The 17,940-nt window shown below is 37.4% G+C and overlaps 1 pseudogene; it reads right to left on the reverse strand.

The window, feature by feature from the left end:
* Positions 1 to 17,114: 17,114 nt before the first annotated feature.
* LOC110192819 (large ribosomal subunit protein eL31 pseudogene) lies at positions 17,115 to 17,491 on the reverse strand (annotated as a pseudogene).
* Positions 17,492 to 17,940: the final 449 nt, after the last annotated feature.

Genomic DNA, 17,940 nt, shown 5'->3' on the forward strand with positions numbered 1-17,940 from the left:
ACTTAGAATAGTCAAATAACTGGATCAAGATCATAAAGTTAATTAGTAGCAGAGTTGGGATTTGGGTCCAGGTCCTCAGTCTCTAAAACTTCTACTTCTTTCTGGAATTAGAATTATGTACTTCCATTTCTTATCTCCTCCAACCGATTGCAAGTTTCTTGTGGCAGGACTATGTCTTATTAATCTTTCTTTCCTTCTTGATGTCATGCATATGACCTCATATAAAATAGGCGTTTGTTAGATAAATTGATAAAAGTCAATGATGGAGCTGGAAATGGGACATGGTCTCCTGACTCCTGCTTCAGCTCTAGGTCTTTTGGAAGTGGACTTTCCACCAGCAGGGTTATAGCTTTGTTCACTAGAAATCTGGTAGGCACTAAATCTGATAGTCATTTGAGTGAGTAGAGGAATACAGTCTGAACATTGTTGGGGTGTGTGAGAAGGGATGTCAAGATTCTAGATCCAGTGTACCTGGGCTATGTGAAACATCACCATGTAGTAGATTTAAATTCAGGAGACCTAGGCTTTCATCTTGTCTCTGACACTGGGTAGACTGCTGAATGGGGTATGAAAGTAGAACATGGTCTAGTCTAGTTGTTGGACCTAGCTATGTAAAGAATGAATGAAACAACATTTGATGTGGTTGTTCAGTCATGTCTGACTCTCTGTGACCCCATTTCGGTTTTCTTGGCAGAGATACTGGAATGGTTTGCCATTTTCTTCTCCAGTTCATTTTACAGATGAAGAAACTGAGGTCAACAAAGTTAAATGACTTGACTAGGGTCACACAGTTAATAAATGTCTGAGTCTGGATTTGAACTCGGGAAAGTGAGTCTTCCTGACTCTAGGCCCAGCACTCTAGCCACTGTACCACCCAGCTGCTAAAAAAGAATTTGTTACGTGCTTACTGTGTGCCAGGCAATATCACAAGTGCTAGGGACAGATTACAAAAAGTGAGACAGTTTCTGCCCTCAAGGAGCTTAAATTCTAATAGAGGGAGACATCATATATGGGGGAATGGTGGTTGGATAAGGGAATATCTGAAGAGTCACAGGGATGGTGGGTTGACCTATGGGATAGTCAATTGACATTCCCAGAATCAATTGTACTATTGATTTGATTTCTGTGCCCAGAGCAAGAGGTAGAAGGGTAGGGGTGGTGGGAGGAGGTACCCATGCAGTGGAAGAGAGATGATGAGATAGATTACTGGATGGAAGCATTGTTTAGTATGGGGTCTGAGGTCAGCTAAACATAGTGGGCTTGGTAAGTTTGTTCTTACTCATTCACAACTGAAAATGGCTGGACCCCAGGGCAGTAGATCAGAAGATAAGGGGACTGGCATTTTTTCCAGGGACTGGTCACATGGATTCTGGAGGTCTCATGCAAAAGATGCTGATTTAGGTGGAAAAAATCATGGCAATAGTGTCAGGAAGATGTCATGGTGGCCTCAGTGAATGATTGGATACACTATGAAGATGCAGTATGATATGACTTGAGTGAAGTATGTCTTTCTGAGTCTCAGTTAACTAATCCATACTTAAAATAGGAAAAATAACATGTATACTACCTACCATTTGGTTATAATAAGCAAAGTGCTTTGTAAACTTTAAATGCTATAGATCTGGGAACTATATTATTATCTACCTCTCTCTAAGGATTTGTCTACACTTCAGTCCAGATATTTTATTTTCAAATCATTCCTTAGCAATGAGTCAAGCTATGTTTGGGTTATAGTAAGTACCTATGGAATTAAGTCCTTTGTCAGTTCTTCCCATGAATGTGGGTCCCATGAGAGCAATTTAAAAGGAGGTAATCCTAAGGCTGTCTGTGACAGAAGCATGACAAGCATTTTGTGGGGCAGCTTGGGAGAATGGATGGGGTGTGTAAAATCTTCCTTCTGTCCTTTCTTCATCCCCCATCACTGTAGGGCCTTGTGAATTGGAGCCAAACCACTGATTTTGATGTTACTTTAATTTTTCTTGGATGTCATACTTAAGAGGAGCAGTAGAGGAAACTACAGAACTACACACTCATTCAGGAACCAAATTAGCCTTGTCTAGGGTCTTTCCTCACCAGGGATAGATACTCCTTGTAATATGAGCATTTTAAAAGTAACTCCCTGGTTTGCTTACACTTTGTCCTCCAGATAAATAGAGACAAATGAATCTCCCATTGAGTGATCTTGATTTCACAAACAAGCAGACGAAGTATGCCATTCTTGTCTAGATCTGAATGGGAAGGTTCTGAGGTAGATATATGCATTCCCATAATGAACCAGGCAGTAGGGAGTGGGGTTCCAACAGTGTGGATGAGGAGGTCCTTGAGTCATGAAGTCTAACTGTGGAGACCATCAATGTTTTATTCAGTAGTAACTTGCCTCCCTGAAGCAGAGTTAAGTGACCAAGTCTAATCACTAGCATCAAAACATTCTTGTTTGTAGTTCTTAAAAAATTACTGCTGTAAGAAGGGCTCACACTGCGGGGAATGATGGACATTCATCCAAGTGTGTTTAGGTGCAAGTCCTCAGCTTGTCTTTAAAGGCACTGAGAATAATGTATATTTTGATTTTTATAGGGACTTATAGTTTACTTTAAATTGCTTTCCTCTTAATAAGTTAGGTTAATATGATAAGTTGTGAAAGTATGATGATGCCTATTTTATAGATGTCAAAAGTGGGGCTTAAAATCCTTCAGTGGCTTGTCCAGAGTTACATGGCTAGAGAGTAACTATGTGGGATGGCTCTCTGTCTCATCCCCAAACCCACCTGACCTGCTGGCTGATACATTTCCTTGACTCAATTCAATTCAGTTCAATAAATATTTATTAACTGCCTCCTACGTGCCAGGCACCATGCTAAGTGCTGGAGATATTAAAACAAAAGACAGTTCCTGCCCTCAAGGAGCTTACAATCTAATGGAAGAGATACTATGCAAACAAATATATATGAAACAAGCTGTATTTAGGTTAAATAGGAAATAATTTAAAAAAGAAAGCACTGGAATTAAGAGGAGTTAGAGAAGGTTTCTTGTAGAAGGTGGGATTTTAGTGAAGAAGGTAATGCCTTTTTCAATGAAAGAAGGGACTTAGAATACAAATTATCTTAGGAGAGGGACCCCAGAGACCATTTCCCTAAGACTATACAGAAGGAACAGTGGGCATGCAAGGAAGGAAAGTTATGGGAAAATACTGCAGAAAGTTTAGACTGTGACCCACCTTAAAATACAGAATGTGACATGCATAGTTGGACATGGACAATAAGGTAATTTGTTTTGCTGAACTATGTGTATTTATTGCGAAGATTTAAAAAAATGTTTGGGGGGAGGTTAAGGGGTGCAATGGGAAGGAGAGAAAATAAAAGCTTAAAAAAAAGAATAAGTAACGAATATGTCAGAGTAAAGGCAGAGACTTGTCTGAACTCTCCCAAATTCCCCTCTAAGCATGTTAAAATAATGACTCAAAACAAATTTTGGAGTGGCAGAACAAAAGGACAAAGGGACAAAAGGACAAGGTGAAACAATTTTCCAGCCCAGGACAACTTAGAAGGTTAGCAGGAAAGGATTGGGGTGAGAGTGGAATGTGGCTCAGTGCAGGTCATGATTAGCAAGCCAGTAGCAGGCCTTGTGGGTGACTGAATTAGTGGTGGTGGTGGTGATAGCTTCCAGAGCTTTCAGCACAGATGGTGAAGGGGTTGGACAACTGGTCAGAAGGAGATTACAGGGGATCTTTTATTGGGACTGGGATCAGGATTCTGTTGCATTGCCCATACTCAGTCCCAGGTTATAGCCTCAGGGGGAAAAGAAACACTAGCAGGAGCTGGGACTTTGGTCCCAGTTCTGGGACAGAAAAAGTTCTTGTGGTTACTCACAGATCAGAGTAAAGGCCACAAAAGTAGTGACCACACCTCTCCTTAGATCATACCACCTTAAAAGAGCTAAAAACTTACACAACCCCAGAACTAGCTGTGAAAACAGCGGTATGAAAAACCTGAAGATTGGCACACTGCCCCCCTCCCCCCAGAAGCAGAGCCTGACTTTAAGATAAAGTTAAAAGTCAAGAAACAGGCTGAAAAAATGAGCAAACAACAAAAAAGGAAGCTGACCATATAAAGTTACTATGGTGACAGGGAAGATCAAAACACAAACTCAGAAGACAATGAAATTAAAATAGCTACATGCAAAGCCTCAAAGAAAAATGTGATTTAGTCTTAGGCCCTAGAAAGCTTAAAAAGGATTTTAAAAGTCAAATAGGAGAAGTAGAGGAAAAATCAGGGAAATAAGTGAGAGTGATGAAAGAAAACCATGGAAAAATAGCCAACACCTTGGTAAAAGAGGAACAAAAATTTACTGAAGAGAAGAACTCTTTAAAAAGCAGAATTGGCCAAATGGGAAAAGATGTTAAAAATTCTCTGAAGAAATGAACTCATTAAAAGGCAGAATTAGTCAAATGAAAAAGGAGGTACAAAAGCTCACTGAAGAAAATAATACCTTAAAATTAGAATTGAACAAGTGGAAACTAATGAGTCCATTAGATGTCAAGAAACAACAAAACAAAGTCAAAATAATGAAAAAAGTAGAAGAAAATATGAACTATCTTATTGAAAAAAACAACGGAACTGGAAAATAGACTGAGGAGATATAATTTAAGAGTTATTGGACCACTTGAAAGCCATGATTTAAAAAAAAAAAGATGCTAAGCATCATATTTGAAGAAATTATCAAGAAAAACTGCCCTGACATTCTAGAACGACAAGGTAGACAGAAATTGAAATTACCCACTGATTATCTCTTGAAAGAGATCTCAAAATGAAAACTCCCAAGAATATTATAGCCAAATTCCAGAGCCTCCAGAAGAAGAAAATATTGCAAGCATTCAGAAAGAGACAATTCAAATATCATAGAGCCACAGTCAGGATAACACAAGACATAGCAGCTTCTACATTAAAGGAGTAAAGGGCTGTGTATATGATGCTCTGGAGGGCAAAGGAGCTAGGATTACAATCAAGAATCATCCACACAGCAAAACTGAGTATAATCCTTCAGGGGAAAAAGGATATTTAATTAAATTAAGGATTTTAAAACATTCCTGATGAAAAGACCAGAGCTGAATAGAAAATTTGACTACCAAATGTAACACTCAAGAGAACCATAAAAAGCTGCACAGAACAGAGAAATTACAAGGGATTCAATAAGGTTAAACAATTTACATTCCTAAACAGAAGATGATACTTGTAACTCCTAAAACCTTTATCATTATTAGGGAAGTTAGAAGGATTCTACATAGACAGAAGGCATAGGTATGTGTTGATATAAACACTGATGTGAAAAGGTTGATCTAAAAAATAAAATTAAGGGATGAGAAAAAGGGATGCACTGGGAAAAGGGGTAAGAGAAAGGTAGAATGAGGTAAACTACCTCACCTAAAAGAGGTAAAACAGAGCTTTTACAGTGGAGAGGAAAAAGAGAGGGAGTGGTAGGCAATGCTTGAATTTTACTCTCATTGGAATAGTCTCAAAGAGGGAATAACATCCACACTCAATTGGGTATAGAAATTTATCTTACCCTACAGGTTAGTGGGAGGGGAGAGAGATAGGAGAAGGGGGGCTGATAGAAGGGATCATGGATTGGGAGAGGAAATGATCAGAGGAGGGCAAGGTGAAAGGGGAGAGAGAGAGATAGAGAGAAAGAGAGAGAAAAAGAGGGGAGTGGTGGGGAAAAAGCAGGATAGAGAAAATATATAGTAATCATAACTGTGAATGTTAATGAGATGAACCCATCCATGAAATGGAAGTGGATAGTAGAGTGGATTCAAAATAAGAATCCTATATCATGTTGTTTACAAGAAACACACTCAAAAGAGAGAGAGACACACACACACAGAATAAAAGTAAAGGGGTGGAGCAGAATCTGTTATGCTTCAGCTGAAGTAAAAAAATGCAGCAATCATGATCTCAGACAAAGCAAAAGCAAAAATAGATCTAATTAAAAGAGATAAGCATGGAAACTACATTTTGCCAAAAGGTATCAGAGGTAATGAAGCAATATTAATACTAAACACATATTAACCAAATGCTTTAGCATCCAAAGTCTTAGAGAAAAAGTTAAATGAGTTATAGGAGGAAATACAGAGTAAAACTATACTAGTGGGAGACTTCAACTTTTCCCTCTCAGAACTAGATAAATCTAACAAAAAATAAACAAAAAAGAAGTTAAAGAGATGAAAAAAATTTTAGAAAAGTTAGATATGATAGACAGCTGGAGAAAATTGAATTGGAATAGAAATGAATATACCTTTTTCTCAGCAGCACAGGGCACCTACACAAAAATTGACCATATATTAGGGCACGAAAACTTAACCAAATGCAGAAAAACAGAAATATTGAATGCATTCTTTTCAGATCATAATGCAATAAAAATTATATTCAATAAAGGGCAGTGGAAATATAGATTAAACATTAATTTGAAACTAAGTAATCTAATCCTGAAGAATGAGTGGGTCAAAGAACAAATCATAGAAACGATCAATAATTTCATTAAAGAGAATGACAATAATGAGACAACATACCAAAATTTATGGGATGCGGCCAAAACAGTACTTAGGGTAAAAATTATATCTCCAAATGCTTACATCAAAAATAGAGAAAATACAGCTCAATGAATTGGACATGTAACTAAAAACAAACTAGAAAAAGAACAAATTAAAATCCCCAATTAAATACTTAATTGGAAATCCTGAAAATCAAAGGAGAGATTAATAAAATTAAAAGGAAGAAACCCATTGAATTGTTATTGTTGTTCATCCTTCGTTTTCAAAGAGGACCAATGATGTCACGGTGTGATGTCTTGACTTGTACATGAATTGGATTTAAGTGAGGCAGGGTTGCACAAAGTTGTCAACTTCACTCTCTCTTCCAGAATCATTGAAGTCAAGTGGCAAAACAAAAATAAAGATGACTGGCAATGGCATAGGATTCTGTGAATGACCTCGGTATCTTTGATATCTGACCAGGTTCTAAGCTCTCCATAGTTCCTGCCTCAGCTGCTTTCATGGCTGTTGAAACAAATTGTTCTCAACCACCCATTCTGCCAAGGGAAGTCCTCACATGCTTGGGGTAGAAACCTCCCTAGTTCACTGATGGGTTTGAGGCCTGTTGGTTTCCCTCAGTCTGGTTTAGCCTATTTGCTGAGACAATTTTAGCAGGGTGTAGCCGCTAAGCACACTGTAGCTTCATGGAGCCACAGATGAGAATTGGGTGAAGGTGGACATCAGAGGTGGATGAGCAACCTTAAAAAGGGCTCAGCAAGCCTTCACACCATAGGTCTAAGTCCTCCTTGAACATCTTGTATACCCCTAGAAGCTGGATTTACGAAAAAAAAACCCACTAAAATAGATAAACCATTGGTTCATTTAATAAAAAAAGAAAGAATAAGAAAACCAGATTCCTAATATCAAAAATGAAAATGAAACGAATTCACTACCAATGAAGATGAAACTAAAGTAAGCATTAGGAGCTGCTTTGCTCAACTGTATGCCAATAAATTTAATAATCTAAGTGAAATGGATGAATATTTACAAAAAATACAAATTGCCCAGATTGGCATAAGAGGAAACAGAATATTTAAATAATGCTTTCTTAGAAAAAAGAAATTGAACAAATCATCAATGAGCTCCCTAAGGAAAAAGTCACCAGGACCAGATGGATTCACAAGTGAACTCTACCAAACATTAAAAGAACAATTAATTGTAATACAATACAAAGTATTTGGAGAAATATGCAAAGGAGTCCTACCAAATTCTTTTATGACACAAGTATGATGTTAATACCTAAACCAAGAAGAGCGAAAACAGAGAAAGAAAACGATAGAGCAATTTCTCTAATGAATATCGATGCAAAAATTTTTCAGTAAAACACTAGCAGGGAGATTACAGTAATATACCACAAAGATCACACCCTATGACCTGGTGGTATTTATATGAGGAAAGCAGGGCTGGTTCAATATTGGGAAATCTATCAGCATAATTGACCACATCAATAACAAAACAAAAAAAAAACAACGTGATTTTTTCAACAAATACCAAAAAAAAAAAGCTTTTGACAAAATACAACACTCATTCCTACTAAAAACAGTAGAAAGCATAGGAATAAATGGTGCTTTCTTTAAAATGATAAGTAGTATCTATTTAAAATCAAATGCAAGCATTATATGTAATGAGGATAAGCTAGAAACCTTACCAAGATCAGGGGTGCCCATTATCACCACTATTATTCTATATTGTACTAGAAACGCCTGCAATAGAAATGAGCAAAGCAAACAAACAAACAAACAAACAAATAAATAAATGGAACTAGAATAGTCAATGAGTAAACAAAACTATCATATGATGATATACTTGGAGAATCCTAGAAAATCAACTAAAAATCTAATTGAAATAATTAACAACTTCAGCAAAGATGAAGGATATAAATTAAACCCATGCACATCATTAGCATTTCTATATATTACCAACAAAGTCTAGCAGCAGAGACAGGAAGAGAAATTCCATATAAAAATAACAGTAGACAAAACAAAATACTTGGGAGTTTACCTGCCAAGACACACTGAGGAAATACATGAACATAGTTACAAAACACTTTTCACATAAATCAAGTTAGATCAAAACTATTGGAAAAGTGTTATTTGCTCATGGGCAGGCTGAACCAATATAATAAAAATGATAATTCTACCTAAATTAATTTACTTATTCAGTGCCATACCAACCAAACTACCCAAACTTTATTTTATAGCACTAGGAAAATAACAAAATTCATCTGGAAGAACAAAAGGTCCAGAGTATCAAGAGAATCAATGAAAAAAAATGGAAAGGAAAGTAGCTTAGCTGTACTAGTTCTCAAACTGTGTTATAAAGTGATAATCATCAAAACAATCTGGTACTGTGTAAGAAATAGAGCGGTGGATTAGTGGAATAGATTAGCTACACAAAACACAGTAGTAAATGACTGTAGTTGTCTAATGTTTGATACATACAAAGATCCAAGCTTATGAGATAAGGAGTCACTATTTTAAAAAACTGCTGGGAAAACTAAAAAGCAGTTTGGCAGAAACTAGGTCTAGACCAATGTGTCACAACATATACTAAGACAAGTTCAAAATGGGTACATGATTTAGATATAAAGGGTGATACCATAAGCAAATTAGAGGAGCATGGAATAGTTTACCTGTCACATCTATGAATAAGGGAAGAATTCGTGATGAAACAAAAGATAGAGAACATTATGAGATGTAAAATGGATAATTCTGATTACATTAATTTAAAAAGTTTTTGCACAAACAAAACCAATGCAGTTAAGATTAGAAGGAAAACAGAAAACTGGTAAAAAATGTTTGCAACAAGTTTCTCAGACAAAGGCCTCATTTCTCAAGTATATAGAGAACTGAATCAGATTTATAAAAATACAAGTCATACCCCAATTGATAAATGATCAAAGAATATAAAAGGCACTTTTCAGATGAAGAAATCAAAACTATCATTATATGAAGAAATGCTCTAAATCACTATTGATTAGAGAAATACAAATTAAAACAACTCTGAGGTACTATCTCAAACCTATCAGATTGGCTAATATGACAAAAAGGGAAATGATAAATGTTGGAGGGGATATTGGAAAACTGGTACACTAATGCTCTGTTGGTGGAGTTGTGAACTTATTTAACCGTTCTGGAGAGCAATTTTTAACTACACCCAAAGAGCTATAAAACTATGCATACTCTTTGACCCAACGATAACTCTACTAGGTCTATATCCCAGAGATTTAAAAAAAGACAAGGACCTACATGCACAAAAATATTTATAGAAGCTGTTTTTTTCATCTCAAAGGATTCAAAGTTGAGTGGATACCCATCAGATGGGAACTGGCTAATCAAGTTGTGATATATGGTTGTAACAGAATACTATTGTGCTACAAGAAATGATGATCAGAACACTTTCAGAAAAAACCTAGAGTTACATGAACTGATGCAAAGTGAAGTGAGCAGAATCAGAACATTGTACACAGTAACATAAATATTGTACAATGATCAATTATCAATGACTTAGATATTCTCAGCAATACAATCATCTAAGACAATTCTGAAAGATTCATGATGAAACAAGTTGTCCACCTGCAGAGATAGAATTAATGGAGTCTGAATGCAGATTGAAGTATACTTTAAAAAAAAACTTTCTTTTTTTTGAGGAGGGGTCTGTGTTCTCTCACAATATGATTAATATAGAAATATGTTTTGTATGACTGCACATACATAAAATATCAAATTGCTTGCCTTCTCAGTAAAGGGGAGGGAGAGAAGAAGGAAGAAAATTTGGAAATCAAAATTTTTAAAAAGAGTATTAAAATTTTTTTACATGTAATTAGAAAAATATACATATTTTTAAAAAGAGTAATTGCGGATGCCCCAAGACCAAGTCTGCCTTGTCTGCAGTTTTTCTTTGAGCTAACTCTGCAAATTTTGAGAGGCTGCTAAGCCACTTCTGGGAAACCAATATGGCAGCATGGCAAGAATAACTGGATTTAGAAGAAGCTGAGCCATGTTCTAGTCCTAGCTCTACTACTATGTCACTGTGTGCTCTTGGGCAAATCCCTTTGCCTCTCCGGGCCTTTTTTCCTCCTCTATAAAATTAGGGTTTGGGGCTAAATGATCTGTAAGATTTTTTTCCATTTTAACAAACATTCCACATTCTAAGGTTCTGTCTACTTGTGAATTCCATGTTCTAAAGGCCCTCCTAGCTCAGGTACGTAAAATCCAATATAAAATCAGAATTCTCCTAAGTGCTCCCAATGAGGTCAAGGAACATTAGGATGAACTAAATAAAGAATGTGAGCCCTGTTGAGCTTCTCCAAAGGCAGGTGTGAAATAAATGGAAGGTATTGGTATGGTTATTATATGCCACCACATATTGGTTTTCTTTCCAAACTGTGGCCTGAAGCTCTGTTTTGAAACTGTTTTTTACCCTCTCTGCTTTTTATTGCAGCCTTTGATGCTCCTGTTACATATTTAACTTTTATGCAATTCAGCATATGCTTCTTTAGAGCCTTTCTCTCCCAAGCTTGGAGTCGCTGGTAGCTACATTTAGATTTCTGTGACGGTTGTAGTTGCTCACATGTCCATACATGCAAGTGATGGAATATCCTCTTACCCTAAGGAATGAAGTGATGTCTCCATACTACTTAGGCTTGAGCTTGAGGTCACCTGCCTTATCTTTTTAGCCCCCTCTCTCACCTGATAATCTCATCCTTTGTGATGTGGGAGGACCTGTGTCTGTTTAAGCATTAGCTTGCTTTGTGGCTTTGAGCAAGTCACTTGACCTTTTCAAGTACCTTTGTGTTTCATCATGGACCCAATGGGGATATTTGTTCCTGTCCTGTATTGGAAAGGTGCCAGTGGAGCACTCTAGCTGCTCACTTATCATTTCTTATTCTTACCAGGTGACTAGCCTATCTTTTCTTCATATCATACAGTTCCTTGATGAAGTCTTCTCCTGTTCTTTGGAGTTCCTCACTACTTATTTGTTGCAGTCCATTCACACCCACCATATACCTCTCCACTGACTTCTCCGTGATATTCATTTTTAATGAGAGTGATATTCCATGTCCTACCACAGTACTGTAACATTGATAGAATTTTAGCATTAAAAAGATGAATCTTTGTTTTCACGGGAACCTTGGGGTCAATAAAGGAGTTTCGCAACTTTCCAAAAGCGATCTAGGCCACTCTCCTCCTTCTTGTCCAATTTGAGGACCAACTTACCATCTGTCTATACTATCTGTCCTATATAACTCCACCTAAGGAAATGTCTTCCAGGATTATTGTGAGAATCGAATGAAATGACAGCTAACATTTCTATAGTATTTTATAGTTTAAAGGTGTTCTTCTCCTCAGTCTCAACAGGGTTTTGTCAGTGGTATTCTTTAGCCTGTTTTATCCTGTGAACTTTAATTGCTTGCTTGACACTTGTACTGTCCACACGCCAAACTCGATATATCTAAACAACTCCTCATCTTCCCATTAAAATGAAAACTTTCCCCTACTTTCTGATATCTGTTGATGGTACCTTTACCTTTCCAGCCACTCAGGCTCAGCCCCTGGAAGTTATCATTGATTTTCCTTTCTCTCTGCTTAATACTCATATTTAATCAGCTATTAACTCCAATCAATTCCATCTCTAGAACACCTCTCCTATTTCACCTCTACTTTCCATTTACATGACTATCACCATTATAATTCAGACCCTCATCACTAATTACTTGGGTTGTTGTAATAATCTTCTAATTGGTCTCCCTTCCTTAATTTTCTCCTCCTCTCCACATTATTCTTCAAAACTCTTTCAAAATAATTCCTCTAATGCACAGGTTTCACCGTGGCACTCCTCTAATGAAATGCCTTCAGCGGTGTTGTGTATCAAAAATACAATTCCTACTCCTTAGCCTGGCGCTTAAAGCCCTTCATACTTTAACTCCAACCTATTTTTTTAAAAAAAATTGAATCCACAATTCCTTCCACATATACTCTTAATGTTGTAATCTTAGAGCATAGACCCTAGGACCCGTGAGTTTAAGCGACTGGCTCGGGTTCACACAGCCAGTATGTCAGAAGTGGGATGTAAATCCAAGTCTTTCTTACTCTGAGGTCAGCTTTGTATCCGTTATGCCATTCTACGTCTCCAAGTAGAATATTTCCTCAGCCTTATATGTCATTCTTCATCAAGGTGGTTTTTCTTTTGTGGATAGACATGGCCAACTCCTTTGAATGATTACAAATTTCTTTCAAGAGGTACTGGAATTGATTCCGAGCCTCAATGAAATTGGTACGATTTTAGTCGCAAACAGGAGCATTTGTATGTAGTATTGCATCATCTGTAGGGAATCCTTCTTCAGCTTGGACTGTATGCTGGATCTCCTTTATCCCAGTGGTGAATGCCTCTAACAAATATGTACGCTATACACGCACACACACACATACATAATATACATACATACGTACGTACATGTATATATATGGATATAGATAAATGTATATATGTGTGTGTGTATATATATGTATGTGTGTGTGTGTGTGTATACACACACATATATCCCTGTTTCATGCTTTGGCTAATACACATAATTAGAAAACCATTGAACAACATCACTTTTGTTGTTATACGTTCCAAGGACTATTGAATAATTTTGATGTATGGATGGGATACACTTTACCTTGTTACGAAAGAGCTCATAAGATGGTGTTTTATTTTTACTGAAGCAAATGCTTTTTCATAATAAGCAAATAATAACCACAATGGGGTTTTATGTTCTCTACATCTTACAGTTAATTTGAAATGGTAACAGCATTGTTGAGTATTGCTCATAAAAGCTTCCTTGTTTTTTACTAATACATGCATTTGGATAGCTACCATACAGAGCTCATCCATCATGAATACATATATCTTGGACAGATAGTACAGAGAGACAATGAGTTGGGCCTCAGATTGGACAAGACGGAGGAGAGTGACCTAGATTGCTTTTGGGGAGTTGTAAAACTTCTTTATTGACCCCAAGGTTCCCGTGAAAGCAAAGACTCATCTTTTTAATACTAAAATTCTACCAATGTTACAATACTGTGGAAGGAGATGGAATACTACTCCCTCTGAACAATTACAAATGAATATCACAGAAAGGTCAATGGAGAAACATATGACGGGTGTAAATAGGCTGCAACAAAGAAGAAATGAGGAACTCCAAAGAACAAGAGACTTCATCATGGAACTGTATGATATGAAGAAAAGACAGGCTGGTCACCTGGCAGGGATAAGAGGTAATAAGTGGGCAGCCAGAGTGTTTCACTGGCACCTTTCCAAAGCCAAGGGAAATCAAGGAAGGTCTCCAGCTAGTGGTAAACTTAAAGGAATACATCTGTAGGATGAGAAAGCATGGATGGGTTTTAAACTTCATCCTTGGGAGAACTCCCAAACTGATGAGAGCTTAGAACATTTTGAGTATTACTTCTTGTTACTTCCCTTTATAGACTCTAAATTTCAGCCAAACCGGACTCCTAAAAGTTCCCTGAACTCAATAGGCTTTCTCCCGCCTTTGCATATTTACACAAAGCAGTTGCTGTATCTAGAATGCAACCCTTCCTCACTTCACCTATGGAAATCCTATTCTTCCTTTAAGGCTAGGCCTGTGACATCTCCTCTTTGAAGCCTTCCCTAGTTTCCCCACCTAAATATGTTTATACCCTAGTAAAATTTTTTCTACAGAACTTTCTCTAGGACCCTCTCCTTTGCCCTCTGTCACATTTTGCCTTGTATTATACTTATATACATGTATCTATCATATCTTCTTGGTAGAATGTAAGCTCTTTTCAGGAAGTGACTCTGTCATTTAAAACATCTTTTACCCAGAATTTAGCATAGTACCTTGCAAACAGTAACAAACATTCACAGATGTTTGTTAAATTAAATTGAATAAGAAAACAGAGGCTCAAAGAGGAGGAACGGTTAGTCAAGGTCACACAATTTATAACATGGTAAATTGGGTACTATAAGCATGGTGATCTTCATTTTATGGATGAAAAAACATAGGATCTGAGAGTCTAAGTGGCTTGGCTAGAGTCACATAGCTAGTCATGGCCTGGCTTAAACCAGGGTCTCTCTCCTATTCTGAATTTAGTTTTCTTTCTGTGTACCTTGACAATGGATGGGAATCCCTGCAGGAAAGTTAAGAAGTGCTGTGAGTACCGGGGATGCTAGGTTGTTACTTTTCTTATAAGCCTCATTTTGGAAAGCTTAGACATGGCCCCATGAGACTATTGATGGGTGGGAGGTTGGAATAATATTCTCTTCATCCATATATGGGTGTATTGGCCTGTGGACTTTTTCATCCTCCCTTAACCATGATTATTGTAGCTTGTCTTAGAGGTTGGGGGATTTGAAGTCTCATCAAGGTAGAAACACAATGGGAGGAAACCCCAAACTAGCCGCTTCTCTTCCGTGAAGGGTCAGCAAGAGATTAGACATGGGAAATCCCTGCTAGGGCTTGCCAAATGGGATTTAGAAGCTGGTTGAAATGGGACTTTTTAATAATTTAACTAATCCCTGTGGCCAGGAGGTCTGGGATCTGATGACAGGCTCAGCGCATGAGGGAGAAGAATTTCACTCAATTAAAGAAAATTTATTCAGCTCCTACAACGAGCAAAGTATAATACTAGGGATAAAGAAATAAATAAACCAAGATCTCTGTTTTCAGCTAAATTCAGTCTAATTCAATTTAATTCATACTGATCAAGGTCTTACTATATGCAAATCACTGTCCTAATGGCCAGGGACATAAAGAAGAGTAAGACATGCTCCCTACATTCTGTTTGATTGAATCCAGCAATCCATCATGCACCTACTGCACAAGAGAGTAGGCATACAGCAGTAAATAAACCATAGTCTCTGGATTTAATCCAATATCATCTAACAAGCATTTATAAAGAACCTACTGTGTGCAAGATACTGTGTTAGCTTCTGGGGTATAGAGAAGAATAAGACATGGCACTGCTTTCAGTGGCAACTATGTGGAGCAATGGCTTGAGTCCCAGTCCAGGAGTCAGGGAGATTCATCTTCCTGAGCTCAAATTGGGCCTCAGACACTTTACTAGTTGTGTGACCCTGGGCAAATCACTTCACCCTGCTTGCCTCAGTTTCCTCATCTATAAAATAAGATGGAGAAGGAAAGAGTCAGACATGACTAGAAAAGCTGAACAACAAAAACTGCTTTCAGTGAAATTCTGTATTACAAACATTTATAAGCATTTATTCAGAAATTCATTCATTCTATTCCATCCATTCTATTCTTTGAGGACAGTGACTGTTTCGTTTTTGATTTTGCGTCCCCATTGCTTTGCACAGTTCCTAGCACATAGCAGGTATTTGAGTAAGTTCTTGTTACACTGAATCATTACTTATCCCTTTGATACTCCTTTTCCCCCTTAGTTTCTGGTTTAAATCTCTGAATTCCCAATTCAAATTCTGCTTTGTCCTAAGTTATAGCCCAGCAAACATAAGGAAATAAATAATTCAAAGAGAAGATAAAACTAGTTGACCTGGGTGATAGATCAGGTTCTTTCATTAAGTTTCTGGATGACCCTGGGAAAACCACTTGTCACAACCCCAGGACTCAGTTTTTTCATCTTTACAATGGGGATAACAATCCCTGTCCTGACTCCCTTTAAGAGTATTATAGGATTAAATGAGACAGGGTATATAAAAGTGTTTTGAAAAGTCTAAAGCATTTTATTGAAGCAGTGTCAGATAAGTATGGAATGTTAGAAGGAATAGTTAGACTCAAGGAAGGATTTTCAAGCAATCAGTGTTACCCAACAATGAAATGGGTGTCTATGTGAAACAGTGAATTCCATATCACTGGGGGTCTTTGAGCAGAGGATGGAAGACTGCTTATTGGGAACAATGTAGACAGGGATCCTGCTAAGTTATTGGCTGAGCTAGACTAAGTTTAGCTCAAGTGAGAAAACAGTGTGCCCGCTGTCACCACTTTTATTCAATATTGTATTGGAAATCCTAACGATAGCAATAAGAAAAGAAAAAAAAATAGAAGGAATCAGAATAGGAAATGAGGTAATAAAACCATCTTTTTGCAGATGATATGATATACTTGGAAAATTCCAAAGACTCAACTAAAATTCAACAAGCGTTTATTCAACACTTACTATGTGCAAAAGTACTGTACGAGGAGTTGGAGATTCAAAGACAAATATGGGAAAAAGTCCCTGCCCTCAAGGGGCTTATATCCTACTGGGAGGCTACATGTATAATAGATAAGAAAAATACAAGATAGTGGTGGAAGGAGAGGGTACTAAGGACTTTGGGGACCAGGGAGGTTTTCACAGAGGAAGTGGGAGCTGAGCTGAATCTTGAAAGAAAATAAGGATTCTGAGACATAGTGCTAAGGAGCGGCATGCATTCTAAACATGAGAATACATTCCTTGTCTCTGCCCTCCAATCTGTTCTTCATACTACTGCTAGTATAATTTTTTTTTTACCAGCTGAGATTTTATAATTTTATTTAAATGAAGTTCAATTTAGTTTTCATCCACATTGACCATCTATAAACTTTTGAAAATGGTGACAGACATGTAAGTAACCAACATATACAGCTTGTTTGGTGAACCTTCATCCTCATTGTGTCTCCTAGACAAATGCACTCGGATACAGTATGGGGCATTCCTTATTCCTTTGGCACAAACAGCTTTGTTGAGTCCGGTGTCAATGTGTACATCTGGAGTTCCCATTTCTTTCATGGCAAATTTGTGGATTTCCTTTAGAGCCCAAGGATTCAGTTTTTGAAGCCTACTCCATGAATCTTCTAGTGAATGTTGATGGTATCCTCTCTGGTCACCACCTCATTGATGGCAGAACATCCCTTCTTTTTCTCTCCACCTTTCTTTGCAGGAGCCATCCTGCCCAGGACCAGGTCGGAAAGGAAGGCTAGGATAACTTTTTTATACATACCTTTAGCCATGTCACTGTGCTCAAAAAACATCAGCGGCTCCCTATTTCCAAATGAGTAAGGTTCAAACTTATTTGACTGCTATTCAAAGCCCTTCATGGTTTGATAAAACCTGTCTTTCTTTATCTCATATTACTTTCTTCCACGTACTCTATATTCTACCCAAAGTATTATATGCTTCCCCTAGAATATGCACTGTATTCTCCCTTCTCTGTGACTTTACTCTAATTGTTCCCTCTGCCTAGAACACTCTATCTCTTCATATGTTGAATTTCAACCTATCTTTGAAGTCCAACTCAAATGTCAGATTTTCATTCTCCTCCAAGAAGTCTTTCTTTATCCTATCAGCAAGAAAAGACCTCCTCCCTTAAAAGTCACATAAACCTTTGTCATGCACT

The sequence above is a fragment of the Phascolarctos cinereus genome, unplaced genomic scaffold (genome assembly GCF_003287225.1).
Source record: "Phascolarctos cinereus isolate Bilbo 61053 unplaced genomic scaffold, phaCin_HiC Scaffold_2;HRSCAF=192, whole genome shotgun sequence".
Taxonomy (NCBI): Eukaryota; Metazoa; Chordata; class Mammalia; order Diprotodontia; family Phascolarctidae; genus Phascolarctos; species Phascolarctos cinereus.